This window comes from Ixodes scapularis, unplaced genomic scaffold (genome assembly GCF_016920785.2).
Source record: "Ixodes scapularis isolate PalLabHiFi unplaced genomic scaffold, ASM1692078v2 PGA_scaffold3__209_contigs__length_174095766, whole genome shotgun sequence".
Lineage (NCBI taxonomy): Eukaryota > Metazoa > Arthropoda > Arachnida > Ixodida > Ixodidae > Ixodes > Ixodes scapularis.
Genome location: NW_024609868.1, coordinates 52,425,602 through 52,448,190, shown reverse-complemented (window position 1 = coordinate 52,448,190; position 22,589 = coordinate 52,425,602). Strand labels below are relative to the sequence as shown.

Genomic DNA, 22,589 nt, shown 5'->3' with positions numbered 1-22,589 from the left:
GTTGTGTTGCCGGCCCGAAATTCACTCAGCCAGCGATCAGGGCAACACACGTTGTCCAACACAAGTTTTTGCTGTTTTAATTGCCAAAAGGTGTCGTACCGAGGCAACATTTTAGCTGTCGTCCATGTTGTCGTGCCGACAGATATATCGACAGGTTTGTCGGAAAACACGGGGAGCGAGCAACAAGTTGCCCGTCTGTTGGACAACGTGTTGTGTTGCTGTTGCCGTCGTGTTGCCTTAGGGCCTTAACCGACTATAGTTTCCATGTTACGTTTCGATCGTTACGACAGAGAATACCGCCTAAGAGTGTTACAAATCTGTTTTCGTCTCTAGCTGTTGCGAAAGTTGCCAGTCTAGTAGTCAGTCCGTTCAGTATTGACCTGATGAAACGTATTGAAGCATGTCTAGCTAATGGTCCCAAGGTCCGTAAAATTGTAAAACCTTCAAGGATGGATACAGCCTCAGCTGTTTCCAGCTTATCCAATTCAGTACCAGATACTGCGGGAAAGAACGCCCTTTTCATCGCCGCTGGAAAGACTTTCATCTTTGGTAGACATGTCTTTTAGGATTGATCAGAGAAATTTTCAAAAGATTGCTCTAGTGAAGAAAGAGCTAAGCGAGAAACAGATCGCGCTCCTTTAAACAGCCAAATCTGGGAAAATTTCTGTGTCGCGAATGGATGAGTTTCGGAAAAAATCTGACTTAGCCGTTATGGGGGTGTTCAAACAGTTCGACGGAAATTTGAAAGATATTATGAGGAAACTAATTGGCGTGCTTAAAGAGTGTGAGTTTCCGTCTTTGGTCTCCAAGCTGAATGGTATATCTTGTGACACTTTTGGTATTAAGCTTTTCCTCAAGGATCGTGAGACACACTTTCCTCTACGTGAGTAGTCAATGAAAATACATGGAAAAAAGTTGTTTCTTCGTTTCTTCGTGGTGCACTCTCAGTTTTGTAGGTCAGAAGCCCATTGCCTCTGCTCTGGTTAGATTATTTGGTTACAGAATTACAACCGTTTCCTGGGAGCCCTTGTTCTGTTTTTACAATGAACATAAAGGACTTATATTAATCTCTTGAACCTCATATATCAATCGGCCGTGTTAGTCACTCTTTGAAAAATAATCTTGTCAGGTTTCAATCGAAGTCCGGAATCGTTATGTTGGATTTCCTCAGAATTTTAGGGCTATACCTACAGGTAACGATAGTGAAGTACGATGATAAAAACTTCATTCAAAAACAAGGAGTGTATATTAAATCAGCAGCAGCCCCAGGTTTTTCAAAAGGTATAACTAGGTTTTTTTTATATGTTTTACTACATGGTGTGATTCAGTACGTGTCTCCTGATAACGCCCTCATAAGACGTTATGTGGACGACATCTCGGTTTGCACCATTGATCCTTCTCTGTCCACGTCGTTCGAAAGCTTCGCGTTTAAAAGCGCTCCAGAGCTACAGTTTTCAGTCGAAAGGCCGAAAAACGATCACCTGCAGTTTTCAGATATTTAGTTGAAAACTCCGTCTAGTTTGTGTTGGCAATATGGCAAAACTAAATCAAAGCAACTCGTATACCTTTAATAGCTGCATTCGAAGTATTTGAAGTCTGGCACTGTACGAAACCTTGTGTAAACTACTATGCAATAATAGTGTTCGCATGCCATTAAGTCTTCGCTACAACGCCCTTTTGGCCGTTTTAGTGCGGCTGGCAGTCCGGAAGAGTATGTTTTTAAACATTCATTGTACCTTGTTTCATTTAAAAGGAAATTCAGGTGACTCTCAAACCCACCAAACACATAGTTCTTCCTTTTTCCCATTGCATCTCCCACAATCTTATATCAGTTGGCAACCGTTACGGTATCGGCACAGTGTTTAAGAATGATTTTAGGCTAAACAGATTGACGCCGTTTGGTACCACGAAGGTTTCATGTACTAAACAGCACAGAAAAAAAGATGTCAATTGTGTGTCGGGCAGGCACGTATCGAAAAGGGGGGGCATGGGGCTCGGGCCCCTCCTCCTCAGAATCTTCCATTTTGCTGGGACCTCCTCTCCCCCCTCTCCCTCATACAGCATTTTGCCATGGGCGGCGAACCCCGCCCCCCCCCCCCCTTCCCCCCCTCGAAACAAAATCCTGGTTACGTGCCTGGTGTCGGGTGTAGTCTACACAATTCCATTTGATTGTGGCCTCGGTATACGTAGGGAAAACCAAGCGTTTCCTCAAACACAAACGTTGCCTTTAAAACAGGTACCCCTACTCAGAATTGTCAAAACATGTTCTTGAGTGTAATATTTGTGTACTTTTGCATGGCACCTTAGTTATCTTAACTCAGAGAGATGACTACAAACGATTAGTAAAAGAGTTTCTCACTGTCAATAATCATGCTAGTGCAGTTAATACCCCGGCCCTCAGTTTAGATACAGAGTTAGGAAGATTAATACAAATCTGATCGCCTTGTTTTGTTTTGAACAAGGTCAACCACAAACCTATCTGTTAGCATGTTCCTTTTGTTAGCCATAACAGCATAACTTTTTTTTTAATTTGTGTTTGTTTTTATGTTTTTTTGTTTTGTTTTTTCCTCGAGGTTCTGCCCACGATCCTGCTGCTTTGTCCCCAGCCGTTAACGTTTTTGTGTCCATTGGGTCTTGTGTTTGTTTGGGTGTTTAGAAGTTCGGGGTTTTTGGCGCACGGTCCTCTTGATTTGTTCCTACAAAGGCGGGGTTCTAGCGTTCTTTGTTTGTCTTAGCAGGACGTTCGAGTGAAATAATTAAGGTTCAACCCAACCTCTTTCGGCTTTGTGCCAAGTCCTTTGTGGTCTTATGCGTTTGTGTAAAGAGTGTTCTCACTTTCCTTCTCTTTTCTTTTGGTTTGGGGAGGCAGTAAACTTCTATATAAACACGAACTTTTGTGGAACAAAAATCAGATGTGTTTGAGGCCCTGGGTGTTGTACGTATTGTCCTTTGTCGCTTCCCCAGTCTCGGGGGTTTGTTTAAAATTATGCAAGACCTTCTCGAGCAGCTTTCTGCCGAAATTTTGGGGAAACTGAATTGGTTTATCACGTGACCAGGAAGGGGGAGGGGGCGGGAAGGCAAGAGGGGAGGGAGGAGCTAGGGAGGGCATTGTAGAAGGGGGCAGGAATGAGGAGGATAGACGAAGGGGGAGAGGGGGAAGGAGGGGCAGAGACAGATGAGGAGGGAGAGGGGAGGGGGCCCACAGCAGGAGAATGGGGTAGCGATGAGGAGAAAAAGGAAGAGGAAGGGAGGAGGGAAGAGAGAGAGTGGAAGGGTGCAGGGAGGGCGAGGGAGGGAAGGGAAGAATGGGAAGACAACGGGAGGGCCGGGGAGGGGAGAAAAAAAAGGGGAAGGGGAGAGAGAGAGGGAGGGGAAGGGAGGAGTGAAATAGAGAATTGGTGTGTCGCGTGACGTACGTTTCCCCGCCAAAATTACCGGGCAAGCTGAATATTTGTAAAACTTTAGGTGACATCAGCTCACGTGCCGTCGATTTCGCCTACGAAATGTAGCGGGAAAACTGGTGTTTAGCTCATGTCAATTTCCCCGCTATATTTAGCATGGAAACTAAATTGTATAGGTCACGTGGATTAGATTTTTCCACAAAACTTTAGCGGGGAAACAGAATTGGTGTTTAGGTCATGACGTTAACTTCTCCGCTAAATTTCCCGGACAAACTAAATAGGGAGTTTTCGTAGACCGCGCTGCCTCCTCCGCTAAGCGTTCCGCAACGAAGAAGTTGATACTGCGCCTGCGCGCCGATAGCCTTGACTATGGAGTTCCCGCTATCATAGCGGGTTGCGGAGGGCCTTGCGGGACGGCGAAAACGATCTACGAAAACTCCCTAATAAACGTGTACGTCTCGAGACGTCCATTTCCCCGCTAAATTTGGCGAAAAATGCACGGACGGATGGACAGACGGACGGACGGACGGACAAAATCTTGAGATTGGCGGTAGCGTTAAAAAGCCTTTTATGCCTGACATTAATAGTGGTTTAAAACGCTATTGTAAAGACCAGCAAATTTTAATATAAAATTCTGCCAACAGTCGAACCAGAAATAGAGCCTCTTCAATCCAAGAAAAAAACGTTTCAAAATTGAACTTAATATATAGCAGACAGAGGAAAAATGTAATCCATTACATTTTTCAAGTAACGGGCACAAGTCTGCTGGTATATTATGTGACAGATTATGTGATTCGTTAAGAACGAGAGAGAAGATAGCCTGGTTGTTCAGTCGAAAGCATCGGCGCTTTGATATTGTGCTAGAGTGAAACTATTCAACTGTTCTACGTCATACTGACTAAACTTTAATTCGTCAATAGTGCGATCAAATTTAACAAACATCATTCACGGGTTTTTTCAGCGGTAAGTAAGCATCAAAGGAATTTGCTCAAACTGATAACAAGGCCACCCAGTCTTTGTTACAATCACTGCCCCCCTCGCTCCCCCCCCCCCCTTTTTTTTTTAATTGAACATCATTTGGGAAGAAAACAAAAAGACATGTGATAACCATGGTTAATTGTTCCGGCTACTAATTTGTGCTAGGAAGTGCGATGGGAAGATTGAAAGAAAAAAGACAATAAAGAAGGAAAGCAACAAATAGAAGTACTAAATGTTACAAGAAGTGCATAATATGAAACTTGCTTTGTCCGCGAAGCGCGAGGTTTGTTTCCTAGAAGCAGATGTTCAGAAGGGTTCGCCTTAGTAAATAGGCAAGTGCTTTTGCGGCTTTGGATTATGTGGTTCGTCCCAGGTACCAAGCATCTTTGCCACAGAGAACGGTGGGCAATCGAAGCATTGCTACTGTGCTTTCGTACTTCCGTCTCTCTGCATTCTTGATGGAACCGTCGCACAAGATACGAATAATTATTCCAGTAGAGTCACATCTTGAGTACTCTTATGTCGTGACTGTCTAGTCCAGTGAAAGAATCGCGGCGTATATACTCAGCTGCCTTAGTGCCTTAGTCTATGTACGACTGCCTCCATCTGCTTTGGCACGTTGTGTGGGACGTTGAATAAAAGATGCGTGCCTTATGTATAGCGAGGTGCGTACTGATATGAAGCAGTATGCCACAATCTTCCGGTTTTCGCTGATGGCATGGTGATTGATTGAAGAACGCGTGCCAGGTAGTTGGTGCCTAATCATGAGGAATGTAGGTATACTGAACTGATTTTTTTATGCTTGACGACTGACCTTTGTAGATGACGCCATCTTCTAAACTTATACAAAGCTGTTTTTTTTCTTATTTTTTGGCAATGACTTTACAGCTTTACAAACTTTTTTAACATTTGCAATAAATATACCGCCAGTGGCGGCGCACTGTAAACACGGCTATATTGTTCTTGAATGGCTATACGAGTAAGGAAAAATAACCAAATGCATATATATTGTGTTTATGGATAAAAATAACGAACAGGTGGGTGAGCTGGTGAACGTTCTTTGTTAATAAAGCCTGAGATAAAGCAAACAAGGAAGATTTAAAAAAAAAAACACAAACAAAGCTTTCAGTAAAGTTCCAGTTTACATTTTTTTTTCTCAATTTTCGGGAAAATAAATTAAGCATCGCAGAAAACTCCAACTTTTTGAGAATGTGACGCTGGTGGTTGGGATAGAACGCGAACGTTTAAGAATATGACGTAACTTCGATGAAAAGATAACTTAAAAAACAAAACTTCTTTACTAGCCGACGTTCAACAAAGCCTTATATCGTCAAAAAAAAATTACACTGTGGGCGCCTCTAATATCTATTTCTGTGAAACAAGAAAAAACATTCTCAGCAAGAAAGAAAAAAATTCTTCTATTTCTCGCTGAGAGCTTGTTTTCACTGAAATAGATGAAATAGACGCAGTGTTATTTTTTGTTTTAACATTATTAGGCTTAGTTGGATGTCGGCTCATAAGAAAATTTCGTTTTCTTTAAATTATATTTTGATCTAAATAACGTAATGTTCTCAAAGTTTTGCGTTCTGTCCCAACCGCCAGCGTCACATTCTTAAGGAGTTCGAGTTTTCTGCAATGCATAGTTTATTTACCCGGGCCGAAAAACACGGTTCTCGTTTCTCGGAAACTAACTGCATTAGTCTTTGAAATCACTTTCTTTTTAAACAAAAATACATTGTCTAAAATTGAACAAAAATACTTTAGCTTCGGTCTAGCCCTACCGAAAAATCCGGTATAACTTTTCGCTATCCGGATTATGGAAACGGAAATTTACCTGGATTCTATCTGGACTCTAACTGGATTTTAGGTTTTCATAAATTATTCCTTTGTCTGCAATCTGGATTTCGGGTTTCCAGAAACAAATTTCCGGTTTCATAATCCGGATAGTGAAAAATTATACCGGATTTTTTGGTAGGGAGATTTTAAAATAAAAACCACATTAATAAAAAAATGAAATAAGCTTTAATGTTTCTTTAGAATACCTGGATACAAATTTAAATAAAAAAACTCCACAAAGAAAAGAAGCACCGAAAATTACAACGGTATTGATATAAATTAGATGAAGTTCATTTCTGAAAAATTACGTCATATTGAGTAGGCTACACATAGAGAGGAGAGGAGGAGATGCAGCGTGAGGCCACGTCAAAGCTCCGAGCTCTGATTGGAAGGATTAAGCGGTAGACATAAAGGCTAGCTGCCTTTGACTTTGCCCACCATCTCCCTCATATCAGAGCGAACAAGAGCATCGTTTGTCCGTCGCGCAGTGTCTGGCCTTTGAACGCGAAACCCCAGACCCTGTCCGAGAGGAAGAACACGATTGTGTTCGCTCTGAATGCAGAAATACAGTGGGTTACTCGCCTCACGCTTCCATCTCATTCATTTGCTGCTTTCCCTCAATATCTCACCGGTTATCTACAATAGACGACACTAAAATTACCGGTTTCGGCGTGGCCATAACGCTTAATAAAATCTATATCTTGTTTCAAATACAATAAGCTTAAGTCCATTGTCGTGTTGTTTCATTCCGTTCCAAACGAGTTATTATTACGCAATGTGAGCTTCAGGAACTGTGCGGGGGTCAGTCAGAATATACTTAGAGTCTCCAAAGACACTTCCAGTGGGCGTCATTTTCTCGAAATGAGACGGCTCTCTACCGTAGTCCAACCATTACCGGAACGACAGCAGGTGCGGTCGAAATAAAAAAAGACACGAAGAACTACGCGCACTGCAAGTGCACAAACGATAACGCTTTCTTCGGAATGGGCGTTTCGAGCGTTATGTCAACGACAGAGCTTTGGTCGCTACACGAAACTTCCTTTTATACAATTTGTGTGTGTGTGTGTGTGTGGGAAGAAGCAAGGTTTTGATGATGATGCCATATGATGGCCCAAGCAGCGTTTTTGGGTACGTGTGGAGTTGCAGATGCGTTTTTACCTTTTCTGGGGCTGTCGTTCTATATGGTAAAACAAGTTTCGTTCTTGCTCTCAGTACAAAGAATGCTTTACGGCGATTGTGTTCTGACTTTTTATCATTCACTCTTCATTGCTTGGTCAAGTAGCGGGACGAGCCCGGAATTGTGCTCAAAACTAAATCAGCCGATGAAAAAAAAAAAAAAAAAAAAGACGAACACAATTGAGAGGGGTAGATTATTGAAGGCTATTCTGTATTAATAGAAAGGAGCAGGTAATAGCGTTACTGCTCCTTTCAATTTACAGCGTGACAAAAAATAATCATCTTTTCGTTTATAGAACTCAGAGTTTAATGTGATTTGTTGGTATATTTATGGAAGAGATTTTCGCTGTTCTTTTTTGTTACATTGGCAATAAAATGTACGCGCGCCTACATGTGATGCGTTTGTCCAGCCAACAGTAATGAAATTTCCTGACTATTTCACATCGTCCAGCTGCACTTCCATTCACTTTTTATGTAAACTCAAACTTCGCCAACATTTGAAAAAAAAAAGAAAAGAAAAACATCTCTTTTGGGAGTCACACCACTCAACCAGAACAGTCATGACAACAGTGTCTGCTTGGAATAGTCAGCATTGATTGCCGGTGCCTCGTGGGGGTCATCCATCACCAGGATTCCCTGACAGCGTCCCAGAAGATGGATGCCATGATTTTTTCGGCGGATTCCGGCACCTAGAAGTAGTTATGACGTTCTTGAAGTAAAACGTCTAAGGAAAGAGACAAAAGAAAAGCGATGCTAACACACGACGTTAGCATGACGTGGCGAGCTGGAAAGTTTCCACTGTTTTGAGTGTTCGCACATACTGTCAGAGCACAACACCTCATCCACAAATAAATCGTGGCATAGATATTTAAAAAATGTTGCTCAACTATTCAAAAAAAAAAAAAATCTTCCGGTTCTTAACTGTGGATTCTTTAGATGTGGACGCAAGACCTTTCATCCAACCCTCGTATATGTTGACGGCGCTTAAATTCCAGTAAATCATTTGAAAAAAAAACAAAAAAAAACTAGAGCCAGTCGTTAGTTTCTGTGCGTCTAGTACGACCCTGACCTGTTCGGGTTTGGTGTAGATCGTTGTGTCAAACAAAACAAAATCAACTTTTTAGGGACGCAATCCGTAATCACTCGAAATTTTGTTTTCTTTTGCAAAGGGGGGTGGGGGGTGGGTAGGGGGTGTTCCTTACACTTTTCCGCAAGGCTATTTGTTTACAAATATATTATGCAGTGAGTTGATGACACTGTACCTTAAAAAATTACGTGAAATAAAGTTTTGGGGGTCTTATATGTCTAACCAACGACATGCATCTGGCACACCCCAGCCAGCGAAGGGATGTGGATTTTTTAAAATAAGCTGGACATTTTTGGCGAGCAACGAAAATCTCAATGACGTCGCTCCTTCAGCGCGCGCAATTGAGCCTCCCTGATATTGCGCGCTGGCACTCCAGTCACACTATATAAACCCACGCAGTGGGGATACGCAGGTCGGCCCTTCTCCGCAAAGCCGCCGAGGACTCGATCGCGTAGGAGGTGGCTGATAAGTTTTATTTTAGGTCTCTGCTTATTCTCTCTCTGCCAGCACGTGTGCTTTTTCTCATGGGGAGGTGGGGCACGTGCTTACGATTCCTTATAGAGAACCAACGCTCTACTAAGAAAATTCGTTTTTTTTTATTGATCAGATTTATTTGAAATAAATAAGATTAATTTATTTATACGACCTTAGCTATATAATAGTCACTCTTTCTTAATACATGTAGTTTTATACTAAGCAGATTGAACGATCCGTCCGGTCACTGATAACAATGAGGAAGGAAGAAGTATTGTACATTTAAAGTATAGTTTAATAAACGACCTTTATTGGTGTAACGCCCACTATACTAGTGAAAAATAGCTTGATTCTTTTTAGTTACCTAAAAAGGTTTATATGATTTTTCATTAGAATTTTATTTGAATTTAATCACGCATCAATTTTGTAGTTTTTGCGTTTTGATCTGCTTTAAATAGGACGTTACCTAACTGAAGAACAAAGTGGAAAGCAGAACTGCTCTGGCTCGTGTTTAGCCTGGTATAAGTATTTCTTGCTTGATGATCTTTAGATTTCATTACTACAACAAAAAAAAAAGGCACACAGAAAACATCAAATCATAGACGAATGTAAATAAAATCTACATTCGAAATGGTTTTTGCGGGAAAAAGCTTAAATTATTTCATCACAGTAAAACTTGTCTGATATAAATCTCGGTATAATTTCTTATTAAATTCAAGTTATCTTGATTTTTATTATTTACCTTGCTTGTACTCTAGCGACAGATCTACGCCATTCTGATGTTTAAAAGTGAAAGTATGTACTATAATTATGATCAAGTATGTATTCTACAAATTTGTTTTTTCTTCTCTGCAAAAAAAACCACACTAAAATGAAAAAGTGAAAGCTGCTTACAACTCCCTGTAACGCCGAATTAGAGCGCAGCTCTTGAGGAGGAGGAGGGAAGGGCACTGGGGGGGGGGTTAAACTAACCAGGGGGGGTCACGTAACCTTGGGGGTCACGTGACCCCCAATGCTGATGATGTCATCACTGACGTCACTGATGACGTCATCAGTGACGATGACGATGCGGGTACCGATGACGTCATTAGTGACGTCACTGATGACTTCACCAGTGATGATGACGATGACGATGCGAATGTCGGTGACGTCATCAGTGATGATGACGATGACGATGCGGATGTCGGTAACGTCATCAGGGATGATGACGATGACGATGCGGATGCCGGTGACGTCATCAGTGATGATGACAATGACGATGCGGATGCCGGTGACGTCATCAGTGACGATGACGATGACGATGTGGATGCCGGTGACGACATCAGTAACGTCACTGATGACGTCATCAGTGATGATGACGATGACGATGCGGATGTCGGTAACGTCATCAGTGATGATGACGATGACGATGCGGATGCCGGTGACGTCATCAGTGATGATGACGATGACGATGTGGATGCCGGTGACGTCATCAGTGATGATGACGATGACGATGTGGATGCCGGTGATGTCATCAGTGATGATGACGATGACGATGTGGATGCCGGTGACGTCACCAGTGACGATGACGTCATTGAGAGGTCACGCGACATCGGCGGGGGTCACGTGACCTCAGGGGAGTCACGTGACTTCGGGGGGTCACGTGACCTCGGGGGGGTCACGTGCCCCCCACGATGTCACGTGACCCCGGTGGGGGGCTCGCGCGGTGCATTATGGGACATTTCCCATGATGCACCGGGGTCACGTGACCTCGGGGGGGTCACGTGCCCCCCCACGAGGTCACGTGACCCCGGTGGGGGGCTCGCGCGGTGCATTATGGGACATTTCCCATGATGCACCGCGCGGTTACGCCGACGGCGACGGCGACGCCGCTCAAGCCGGAAACAAGCCCCTAAAAGCTGCGCTATAAAAAAAAAAAAAAAAAAATTAAGGTGCTTAAAAAGGAACACATATTCTTTTCTTGTTTCCTAAAAAGCACAACATTTAAACAATATTTATTACGCTAATCGCAATTCGGGTGGAGCTCTTCACCCGCTCTAGGCCCCGCTCAAAGAACGGTGGAGGCTGCGGTTCCGTGGTCCCCGCCCATTGCTACTGGATTGGCTTGGCTGTTCGGCTGAGCACGTTCACAAGCAAAGTCTCCCTGTCGCGACGTCCGGTGCGTCTAGTCTGCCGTCTGACACCGCCATCAAGTCGTGCGGGTAGACGCGCGACAGTGTACGGCGCCGTCTGCTGTATTAGAAGATACCCTGCGACTCTAATGCACGCCATTCAGGGAACGCCCGTAAGACGCCGCCATGAAAGCGGCGCGTCCGCGTTCACCACGGTGATAGGAAGCTTCTGGGGGAGACATGACGCCACCAGAGGTGAAGCCAGGGAAGACTTCCGGTTTGAAGGGACACGCTGCATACGATGGCCTAAACCAAAAGACGCTGTTGGACGAAAAGGAGAGCTCATTAGGCGCTAACAGCTGTTTTGGCCATCCTTGGGGCAGTTCTAGAGTTCCTGTATATAGCTACCCTTACCAAAAAGAGGCCGTACTTCAAACGAAATTGAAATATATTTAGTATGAATATTTATTTTGTATTTATTCTGTATTATTTTGGCCGCATTCGAAATACGCTTGTAAGGTATTCAAAATACATTGTAAATTCGAATAAAAAAATATTTTAGATATACCAAAAATATTATCCCTTCACACTCAAGATGCCATGTGCATTAAAAACCAGTTACACAATTTTTTTTTTATTTTCGGTTTTGTCAGCAAATGGTGTCCCTGTGGTATTTGAAGGCACTACTAAATACATCTCACAAAGCTAAATTAGAAACGAACACAAACACAAACACCATGACGCACTGAACAGCTCATTTACAGTCCCGTTGACTGCTCTAGAGCCTTATATAGCCTACATATTGAAGGTAATCATTTTTTCGGTGACCAGCTCTGCGCTTATTAAGGTTCCAAGTATTCGATATTCTCCTCGGGAGTCTGTCAAAGGGGAAACAGTGTTTTGAAGTTCCTGGACGATATCTCTTACTAAAAGGCATTGGTACAACAAATAACAATTCGGCGCAGTCCCTAAAACAATATCCACACGAACGGCTCATAAAATACATGTTATTGCTTCTCTGCGTAGCAGCACTCAGGACGAAGCGAATCAAGGCAGTTTCTTCACTTTAAAATACTGTAAACAACTTTATTTTCGTGAGGACCTAATACTCGCAAAGTTCACGAATCTCCTATAATTCCGAAAAACAGGTCCCGTGAAAAATTCCGGCAAAATGTAAAACATTAAAATCTCTATTGCGATCCCAGCGAGTCGCGAAAATTAGAATTTGCGAATTATTCCAAAACTCCAACTTTGGCCTAAATCACGAAATATTGAGCCCGCGAAAAATAAATATTTTACAGTAGTTGTTGTACCTTTCCTTTTTAGTAGTCGACTATTTAATATGGTAGTTAATGTCACTATATTAAAGTCACTATTCACATCACGTACAATGGTGAGTATACACGTTCAGTGAACTAACATTGTGCTAACAAAACCACGCCAAACTTATCTGTTCACAGCACCTGCTGAAGCTTTCCAGCATCAGCAAATGTTGTGGTTGCAGTTCCCGAACCCCGTTTGTGAATGGTGTGCAAGGAACTGATCAGGTGTGTTCTTGATAGAAAAAACGGAAACAATAACAAAAACTGGGCTGATTTATCAGTGCGATGCTGCGCAATTCAGTTGACAAACTAATCAAATGTTGTATTTAGGCGCTTCAGTGTACTTCATATCTGCTTGAAGTGAACTTCTAAAAGGGGAGCTTTTCAGTATTTTTGTAGTTTCAGTCAAACTACCAAAGTACTGCAGTCAAAAGGTACTTAGAGTATAACACAACAGTATTTACGATGTTCAGGTATTTTAAGAGTATTCTGCACGTATTTTTGATTGCTCCATTTTTTTAGGGTTGGAGTATATTTTGCATGAATTAAATAAATATTTCAAGGAATATGTGTGAAAGGTATTTTGTGCCTATTAATTTTGTATTTACATATTTCAAAACGCATGGAGGGAACTTCAAATGTAGTTGAAGTAAAGGTATTTCAAAATGATTTTTAGAAGTACGTTTTAGTACTAAGTAATAAAAAAAAAATTTATATTTTCGGTCTATTTTTTGTGTACTTACAATTATGAACTGTATTTCAAATGCACTCAAATTAGAATGTGGTATATTTCAAACGTATTAGTTTTCGCTAAGGGTACTACGGTAGCAGAGTTGCGCATTCAGCCTCGGCGGGTGGCCGTAGCGCCGGCTTTCCTGCACGCCCTGGATGCTTTGCTCCTCACGTGATTAAATTTGGCAAATAGCGGCGCCGCGCGCGCAGCCGCGCATGGAAGACAAAAAAAGAGGAGAAGGAGGCGAAAGCAGGGGAACATACGTCGGTGCGCGAGCAACGTCGGCGGAGCGATCGTAAAGGTGGCTTTCTTGCACGGCGCCGGGTACTTTGCTCCTGAAGTGATGGATCTCGGCAAATAGCGGCGTGGCGGCGCGGGTAAAACAAATGCGCAACTCTGCTCCCCCTTCGGGGGAGCATATCGAGGAACTCTAGCCAGCTCCCATCGACAGTGACCTCTCCGGCTTCACTCGGTATTTTTTCGTTCGGCTGGCTTGAGCAGGCATATCGCCTCATCTACCTACATCCATGCGCCGTCGCTTCCGCGACGACGAAATGGCCTTTTGGCGGTCCATCGTGCACGACCCACGGTCTAATGCAAGCATGAAGCTAGGAAGAAGGGAAGGCGAACTACCGTCTCAAGCCATCTAAACGAAAAAAAATCCCAAGTGAAGCCGGAGGCAGTGGACGCACCTCATGCGAAAACCCGATTGTTCCCCGTCAACGGGCTCGCAAAGTCTTACCTGTGTATGCGCAACCTCTCAGCACGGTAACCATGGCCGCAATCACAACGGTTGCACGCTTCTAAGAGTAGCGTGGTTGCTTTTACAAGAACTGACACATTTATTCAGCATCAAAACCCGCAAACAAAACCAATCAAGCCAGACCAAGCGAAATAGTTGACCCGCGACGCTATAGGGTTACGTAAGCCCCCCTATACGAAAACAAGCACCCGCACAGCGCTTCCGAAGGCTTGCGACTGTTGTCCGCTACAAACTACGTCGGTTGAGGAGATCTTCCCCTATACTTCGTTTCAGCTTAAGTCAAGGCGCAGCCGATGCTACAAGCGCGAGCCCCGAGCTCTCAGCGTCCCTGCCAAGCACGCGCGCTCGTGCAGCGCAAGCACCGTTCAGGGCCACATGCTCGCGCTTGTAGCATCCGCAGCGTCTGGACGTTAGCTGAAAAGAAAGTATAAACACCTCGGTGAACGGGGAACGACTCGCACTTATCAAAACAGGCGAGCTCAACGAGCTACGCGCTCGCCACAAACGCCGGCAGCCATGTTTGTTATCTTTTGAAACCAAAGCGAAAAACACAATATCGTGATATGTTTGAAAACATTATAATGGCTCTATCTATATAGCTTGTTTACCAAACATAAAACTAAAAGTTGAACAAAAGACCTGCGGCACGGAGAAACCACTTTACAACGAACATTACAAACGTCAATCATCTCTAAAGCAATGAGAGCCGAGAAATAGAGCGTTTCTAGCTACGCTCCTGCGCGGGTCCTAGACTGGGCTACCCCCACCTAAATTGCATCTAACGGCGTAAGAATAGCGCGATTTCTTTTTTCCGCCGAAAAATTAAGATAAAAATAGTTTCCAAAGCAGCTTAGAATGGATCCCTGACGGTAATAGGGAGTTATAGCGAGTCGTTTCCACACGAATGGTTCGCCCTCGAACGCATCGCCGACGCCACTGCGGATGCACGCGCGAGTCGTTCGAGGCGTCGGGAGGCTTTTCTCGTTCATTTTTTCCATTCCGGCCTCTGGAGTCCTCACCACAACGCAGCCAGCTCCGTTCATTACTCGGGTAAAAAAGAATGGCTGTCGGTTCGGCGACTGACTCCGCTGAGCATGCGAGCGTTTGACTTAGGACAGCGGGAAGCGACTTGCCATTCTGTTACTCTGCTTCATTTGAGCGGTTGAACCAAATCATTTCGAGGACTGCTCACAATGGTAAGCGATCCTGAATGTTGTAAACTGCGCATGCTAGTAAATTTTTGCGATTGGGGGCAGACTAGCTGTCATGGCGACCGCGAGCAGACAAAATGATTTGGTTCGACGGCACACAACGTGAACGATCGTTCAAGTTCGAGATGACGGAGACACACCACGTGCCTTTACGATCGTTCAGACACTTATTACTCTATCTAGCTTAGCATTTCTTGAAATTCTGACCGGCAAATGTTACGTCGGCCGTCTTGTTTATATAAGTCGTAGGCCAGGGACACGAGCCGCCACGGGTTTACACGTTGCAAAATTTTTCACATGTTTGCTAAAAGATGGCGCTACCGGTCAAACACAACCATCATCATCGTTTACACGGTTGCGCCAGTTTCACGATTCGCTAAAATATGTCAAATTTCACGTACGGTTTCACGGGGAGGAAGTGGCCGAGTGAGCTAACGGGTCTCAGCTCGGAGCGTGGAGCGAAAGCTTGCGCTGAGAACCTCCTGGGTTCCATCCCCACCGCCCCCGCCGTTTCGATCTAGGTGAGTTTCGCACCGGCACGCGTTCGTGTAATCACTACTGCGTGATGCACGCTAAAGACCCCAGGTTAGCGGTTGTACTGCACTGGCTAAATTTCTTATCTACAGCTAAGGGATCCGATTATCTGTCGAGGCGTATCATCAAGGCTATATAAACATACAGAGCAAGCCACTTTTTTTTTTGCACGGTTTGACAGAACGGATTAGTTGCACCGTTTGTGATTTCGGAACCGAGGTTTTGAAAAGCGACTCGCTAAAACTGCCTAACGACATGTGAAATACCCGTTCGTTTTTCACCACACGCAATCGAAGTCACAGAAGAAATGAAAGAAAAAGGAGCAGCGTCCACCCCCTCAACTCCTGGCCAGAACAAGCGGCTACGTGATCTGGAGCCGTTTATATGCCGCCAATGTTGATCAAAGCCACGCGCTTGGGTCGGCAAAACACAGGACGCGCACTGAGTTCCAGACATTGTTATGGTTCGGCTATTGTCGTCATTGCAGCGATTGGACATGGGCCACTACCCGAATGCTTCTCGAGCTATAGATTATCACGAGCCCAAACTATAGATTATCACGAGCCCAAATCGAGGGCCCACGGAATGGTCGGGTCCAATCTATGAACCGCATTCGAATATCGTCCACTTGGGGATACTGCGATCTTCCAGTTACGTCATGAAGGGGATCGGTGGCCGAGCGGGCTAGCGCATACCAGCTCGGAGCACGTGGAGCAAAAGCTCGCGCTGCAGAACCCAGGATCCTGGGTTCAATCCCCACCCCTGCCCGTTTCGATCTGGATGACCACCGCTCCGGCGTGCGGTCGTGTATCAGTGATGCACGTTAAAGACCCCAGGCTAGCGGTTGTACTACAGTGGCCAAATTTCTCATCTACCGCTAGGAGACTCATCGCGCGTTGAGGAAGACCAAGTTCTAGGCTGTATAAACATACACACAACCCAATTTTTACGTCATCAAGTTTCGCGAAGGAGAGATTGAACGAAAACGCTCGCTTTTGTCCTCGAAATTTCACCGCAACAAAGGACGCACGCAAAGCCACTTGGCCAGTGCCGTTGCGTGCGAGTACCCTTGAGTTCCACTCGTGTAAAGTGAAAGAACAAAAAAAAAAAAAAAAACATTCAGATTTAGTATTGCTGCACCGCCCCTGCAGTACAGCTATAGGGACAAACGGAGGGCAATTCCGACACATTTGTCGCGGTTGCAATTGCCACGTCGTGACGTTAAGAGAGGCCTCTGCGTTTTTCGAGGATTTTTCAAAAGCCGCGTTTACATAACGTGCATCCAAATACTTTATGCGCTAGAGATGGTTTTCTCTTTAACGCCGCCATTGTTGTTTGTGGTGTGATGCGTATACACAGAATATATAAATTAAAAAAAAGATGGGCAGTTTTTATCGTCTGCCCGCCGCTCGGTCGACTAGTTTAGGCTTAAACTACGTCTGCTCCGTGCCTGCGGTCTCCTTCGTCTGCTCGCTGTCGCGGCTGGATTTCGATTCGATCGGCGCACAAAAAGAAGTTTCGATGCGAACCCGGATTTTCATCACGGCGGAGGGAAACGAGCACCTACTGGAAGCAGGTCTTCTACGACTTTCTCAACCCGCGGTACCATTCTCAGTGTTTGTGCGCGTATGACGACTGACACGCTCGCTTTCGAAAGCCGCGCTATGAAGGCTCGCTCCAGACGACGCCCCCGGTGCGGTGTCGAGAGCGTCCACTACACGCCGAATAGACCATTTGCTATCTTACCCAAGCATCAAGGAGAATGCAGGGATTGGTGTTCCACGCGCCACACCCGCACACGCCTTCCCCGTATAAAAGATTCGAAGTAAATAACTAAAATAAAGCGTTGACGAACGCGCGTGCAAGATGGCATTTGTTTTAGGTATTTGCTTTAGAAAAATTACTACTGCTGATGCCAGCACGTGTGGCGCGTGGAACACCGATCGCTGCATTCTCTTTGATGCTTTATTGGCGACGTGCGCGACCGAAAGCGTCGCTGTGGTCGGCCTTCCACGATTGGCCGAACGCTGAATATGACGTCGAAAAGGGGATTTATCATTGACGAAATAAGAGGAATGAATGAACTTTAATTTTGACGGTGTTGGCAGTGTTCCTTTGAGAGCGCAATGATTTCAAGCTTCCACCATGCTATTTACAAACACCATCGAACTTGTTGTTTGCAAGGTAATGACGTCACAAGGGGGAACCATAGGAGGGCGCCACCAAAACATCTCGCCGCTAATAGCAATAGGTCTATTCCCAGTTGTCAGGCAAGTGTTGGGCTCCAGATCTCACCTGTTCGACAGTTGCAATGGCAATGCCATGGCAATGCCATGGCAACTAGGATGTTTGCCCCATATTTTCATGGCGGCGTCCGTTGACTGAGTTTCCTAATCTTGATGAAAATTACCCGAGACTGTGATGAAAGATAAAGAACTTAGTAAAAAAGAAAGGACAGAGAAAAAGGATTGCCTCAATGGCCGAGAGACTGGGGGGACATTTCGTGGCTATGCCTATACTTTCGTTACACTTCGTTCCGTGTATAGAGAATACGACCGCCACCTTCCTGCCCACTATAACCCCCTTGCGTACCTGCGACAAACAGCGAGACCAATCAGCGTCTTGCTGCCAGCACCTCTTTCAGCGTCTCCCAAGAAGCACAACGCTAGGACGCGGCGACGCCAAGACGGACGCGCGTCTGCCACTTTGCGTCCCGAATACTTTCGTCACGCTTCAGCGCGCTTGCCGCTTGGGGCGATTCAGGGTTCCACTAACGATGGCATGATGCCTAGGCTTTATCCCCTAGGTGGACGAGTGGAGAGCCGTATATTGAGAGAGTTTGGTCAACAGGAGGAGCGGACAGAGCCAGAGCGTGCACCAGACGCAGATATAGTAGGCTTCGCATGCTCCCCTGGCCAACCTGCACATGAAGGCACCCTAGTTAAAATGTGAAATATTTATTTTGTTGCCTATCTGATTTGTCACTTGTCTGAGTCGTTTGTGCTAAAATCTTTCTTTGACAAAAAATTCGGTGATACACGCCTGTTGTTACAGTTGCACGTACGATTGTGCAAAACTCTACACATTGTCGTCCGCCGGGTGCTTCAAGTTCACAGCACCGTTGCGATAGGCAGAAGGCTTTGGCGATAGGCCTTAGTCAAGGCCACGTCCCTTCCTTCTTCCCCCTTTCTTGTCCCCCGGCGGGGTTGAGCCATCCCATTGAGAGTCGGCGACCGGCCGTCTGAGCCGGTAATAACCGGCAACATCGCCCGGCTCCGTGTTGACGCCGCCACACCTGGGCGCGAAGCTGAGCCGGACTCTTCTTTCTGGCTGTGTTTACGTTGGCCTAGGGTGCCTTCATGTCCCAAAGCGAACATGAAGGCACTCTACGTTGGCCCGAGGCGGGGGTCAGCCAACGCAGGAACCGGGTGGATTACCAGGCGAAGATTCCGGTTGACAGCGCCGGCTGAGGGACTTCCTTGAGGGTCCATTCGGTTCGGTTTATCGTCTGACGCCACTTGCGGATAATCCGGCCAAACCCTTTCGTGAGCCACGACGCCGCCTAATGGAAGGAGCCATCACGGTCAACGTCTCACAGGCTGACAGTGGACCTTTTGTCGTCGCCTCCTCGGCGCGGCTTATCGAGTGCGAGAGTACCGCCGCTGCAGTGTGGGTGTGCGTGTACATGCTGAAGGGGATGAGTGGGGGCGGGGCCTGAACACGGGACGTTGGATGGCAGCTCGGCCCTCATTGGCTGCCAACCGTTGCAGTAACCAACAGCGACCTGATAAAAGGAGCGAACAGGAGGTCGCGGTGTGTGCTCTCGGACGATGAAGATTTCATCTGTACATATGCATTAAACAAAGTTTTTTCGCGAGAGACACTCCCGTTTCGTGATCTTCCTGCCGGGAGTCGGCCTGAGGCTGGCTGGGGAACTCCACGGTCGCCACAGCACTATCGCGAATGTCAAGATACGTGAGAAATGCCCGGAGATTGCGAAAACGTGAGCGTCTAAGGGCACCGAGTGTTCTGCTTCATTCTGTTCACGACTAGACATCATGTTAAATCAACTGAAAATGTGTTTTAGCTTATCAAAGGCAATTTTTCATCGTCTTCGAGAGCGCCGATAGTTAAACCGTTCGAATCGCATTGTTAGAAAACTGTTGAAAAATATTAATTGTCACATCTTGTGCGCGGTGAGGCACTAACAACCAGCCCTTTTGGCACGCCTTGGGAAATTCTAATTCCAAGCGTACATACCCGAAGCGGGGCACGCGAACGTCGTTTCGAAAAAAAAAAAAAAAAATATTTTTCTAAGGTTAAATTAAAAAGTGTTAAAATTAAAAAGAAAAATGAAATAAACGGCGGCCGTGTGTTCTTTATGTTCTATATCAGCCTGTTCGACGTCTGCTCACTGGTTTGCAAGCTCTCTCTCCCTCTTTTTGTTTGATTGATTGCTGAACGCAAAAGAAAACATTGAGAACGTTAACCGTAAACGCTGGCGACGAGCAGGATAATCGCGAAAAGTAGTCATTTTAACGAAATATAGAAACCATGGCCACCGGGAGGCACTCACTTGATAGAATGACGTTTTAGCGAACGCCCACGTTTTACCGAATGGAACTTTAGCGAAGAGTCGGCCGCCGCGAAGCGGCGTTTACGGGTGGGCCAAGTGGGTTCACATTTTTGTAATGAGCCGCCACAGACTGTCGTCGCGAAATGACGTAAGTGCAGGGCGGGGGGGAAAGGGGGAGGGGGATAACACGTTCCTTTGTTATTCGCTAAAACGTAGATTCGCTCAAATGTCGCTCTTCGCTAAAACGTCATTCGCTCATGTGATATGGACCCCAGCCTTCATTTCTGCAATATTTTTAATATTTCACCACCTCTGAGTTGAGCTATAAAAAAATAGACATATAACTTTTTGCGAAACGGCGTTTGCATGCCCAGTTTCAGATGTGCACGATTAGAATTCGAATTTTTCGAGGTGTGTCAAATACGCTGGTCCTTACGGCCTCACACTGTGCAGCGGTGTGGTCGCTGGGCGTGGAGTATGTTGACAAAACACATAGCACGGTAGGCTGAAGGGGTGTCCAAACAGGACACTACAAAACGCACGACTCCGACAAATCGTGAAAATTGAAGCGGACGCGTCCGCTTCAATTTTCACGATTTGTCGGAGTCGTGCGTTTTGTAGTGTCCTGTTTGGACACCCCCTTACCCGTCTGAGGCACGCTCTCGGGGCCTTAGCAGATGGCGCTGGTTCTCTCACGATTGGTGCTGATTATCAATAACGTTAACGTTTTTTTTTTCTTTTTCTTTTTTTAAAGGATTGGGTTAGTGCTTGAATGCAGGCGTGCCCGTGTATACAGATGGCGAACGATCCAAAATACAGAAATGCGCAATCACACCGATCTAGGTGATTCCACGCGCGGAAACATTGCATTATCAAGGTGTCGTGACGGTTTATTATCCATGACTTTCACAGGGCCAGTCGTAACCTGTACATTGCACGATCCCACCGCTTATCCCACCGGTAAAAATATGACGAATCAATGGGTTGGGGACGAACGCGCGCTGCCTGATATTTGACAAAACAGAACTATACTGCGCATCTTGAAAACTCGTCCCACAGCTTAACAGATAAAAGTATCAACGCGAAGAAGCAGTTATTCGAGCGATTTATAGGCGTATAGAAGTTAGGAATCCCCCCAAATAAATATCACCACGTTCCAGCCACGTCATCAAATCGCTCCGCTGACCAACCGAGAAAGATATTAGCCATGGTGAGTTGTGTAACTTGGGCGTGACGTGCTCCAGTCGTGTGACGATTGCGAACTATTTGAGCATCGCGGAGGAACAGCGAGTGGCGATAAGGGAGTTATAGAGAGAGCTCTATCGCAATCTTGATTTGCATCTTACCGTGCAAAAAATATTGCACAGAATCTCTGCAAAGTTGAGCTATGAATGCGCTTGCATTCAGCATGTATGCGGTTATACATTCCTTCGAGTCCGAACATTCCAAAACGGGGAGAAAAATAGAATGTGCGTAAATAATTGATTAATTCGTGTTAACTTCCTTTTAGTATAAGGTCTCAGTGACCAGTGGCTCAAACTGAACTCTTCCGAATAAAATCAGAATAATGACAATTTCACTAAGATTTAGAAGAAATTAGAAAACAAAAAAAAAAAAAAAAAAAAAAACGTGTTCAGCCCTTTTAAAATTCCCGATGATGCATGTCTTCTACAAGTAGCTATCGCTAGCCTCTGCCGCCCTTGGGCTTTTCGTCTTAAACTGCATTCTTGTAAAAAAATGTTTCTCCAAATGTCAGAAGAAAACAAGTACAGAATTGCGCAATATATGAAACTGGGTTCGTTTATCTCTTCAGGCGTTTTGTGAATTAATTTTGTTATCTTTTTTTCTTTCTTTCTCGATATGCGTTGTATAAGTCTAATAATGAAATCTTCTTTCTTTTTTAGACGTGTTATTTTTAATTAGCTATTTATTCTGAGAGTACTGACAGACATACTTTTGTTAAACTAAGAAATGATCTTCCAAATATCTTTTCGTGGCGATGAAACACCTGAGGAACGAGTTGTGAAATAAATCGCGTTATGTTAGGATATTACGGTCTATTCCAAGCTTCAGTTGCTAGGTTGGCCTAACCTAAGAGGTCCGAGATTATGACACGCATATCACTTTTGACAAAGAAATAGTCAAATCTAAGAGCAATAAAATAGATTGTGGCCTTCGGCGATGACCCATAAAACTAACCAAAATCGCACACGAGAAAAAGTTGCCTTCGTCCCCTCGCTCGCCATACACTCAACGAAAGTGGGTTTCCTTGTTAACTGCATTTTTGCGTAATGCAACTAAATATGATCGATACAAAAGGAAAATAAATCTAAGCATCTCTAAGAACTGAGCAACTCGGAAGTGCGCCAACTGCGGATAAAACAGAA

General features: G+C 45.0%; 1 protein-coding gene across 1 annotated transcript in view; it reads left to right on the top strand.

The window, feature by feature from the left end:
• The first annotated feature begins 7,213 nt into the window (after nucleotides 1-7,213).
• Nucleotides 7,214-22,589, top strand: part of LOC8042139 (substance-K receptor) — a 243,724-nt gene continuing 228,348 nt past the window's right edge. The window contains exon 1 of the mRNA XM_042292434.1: nucleotides 7,214-7,343. The gene's annotated coding sequence lies outside the window, so the exon portion shown is untranslated. The remainder of the gene's footprint in view (nucleotides 7,344-22,589) is intronic.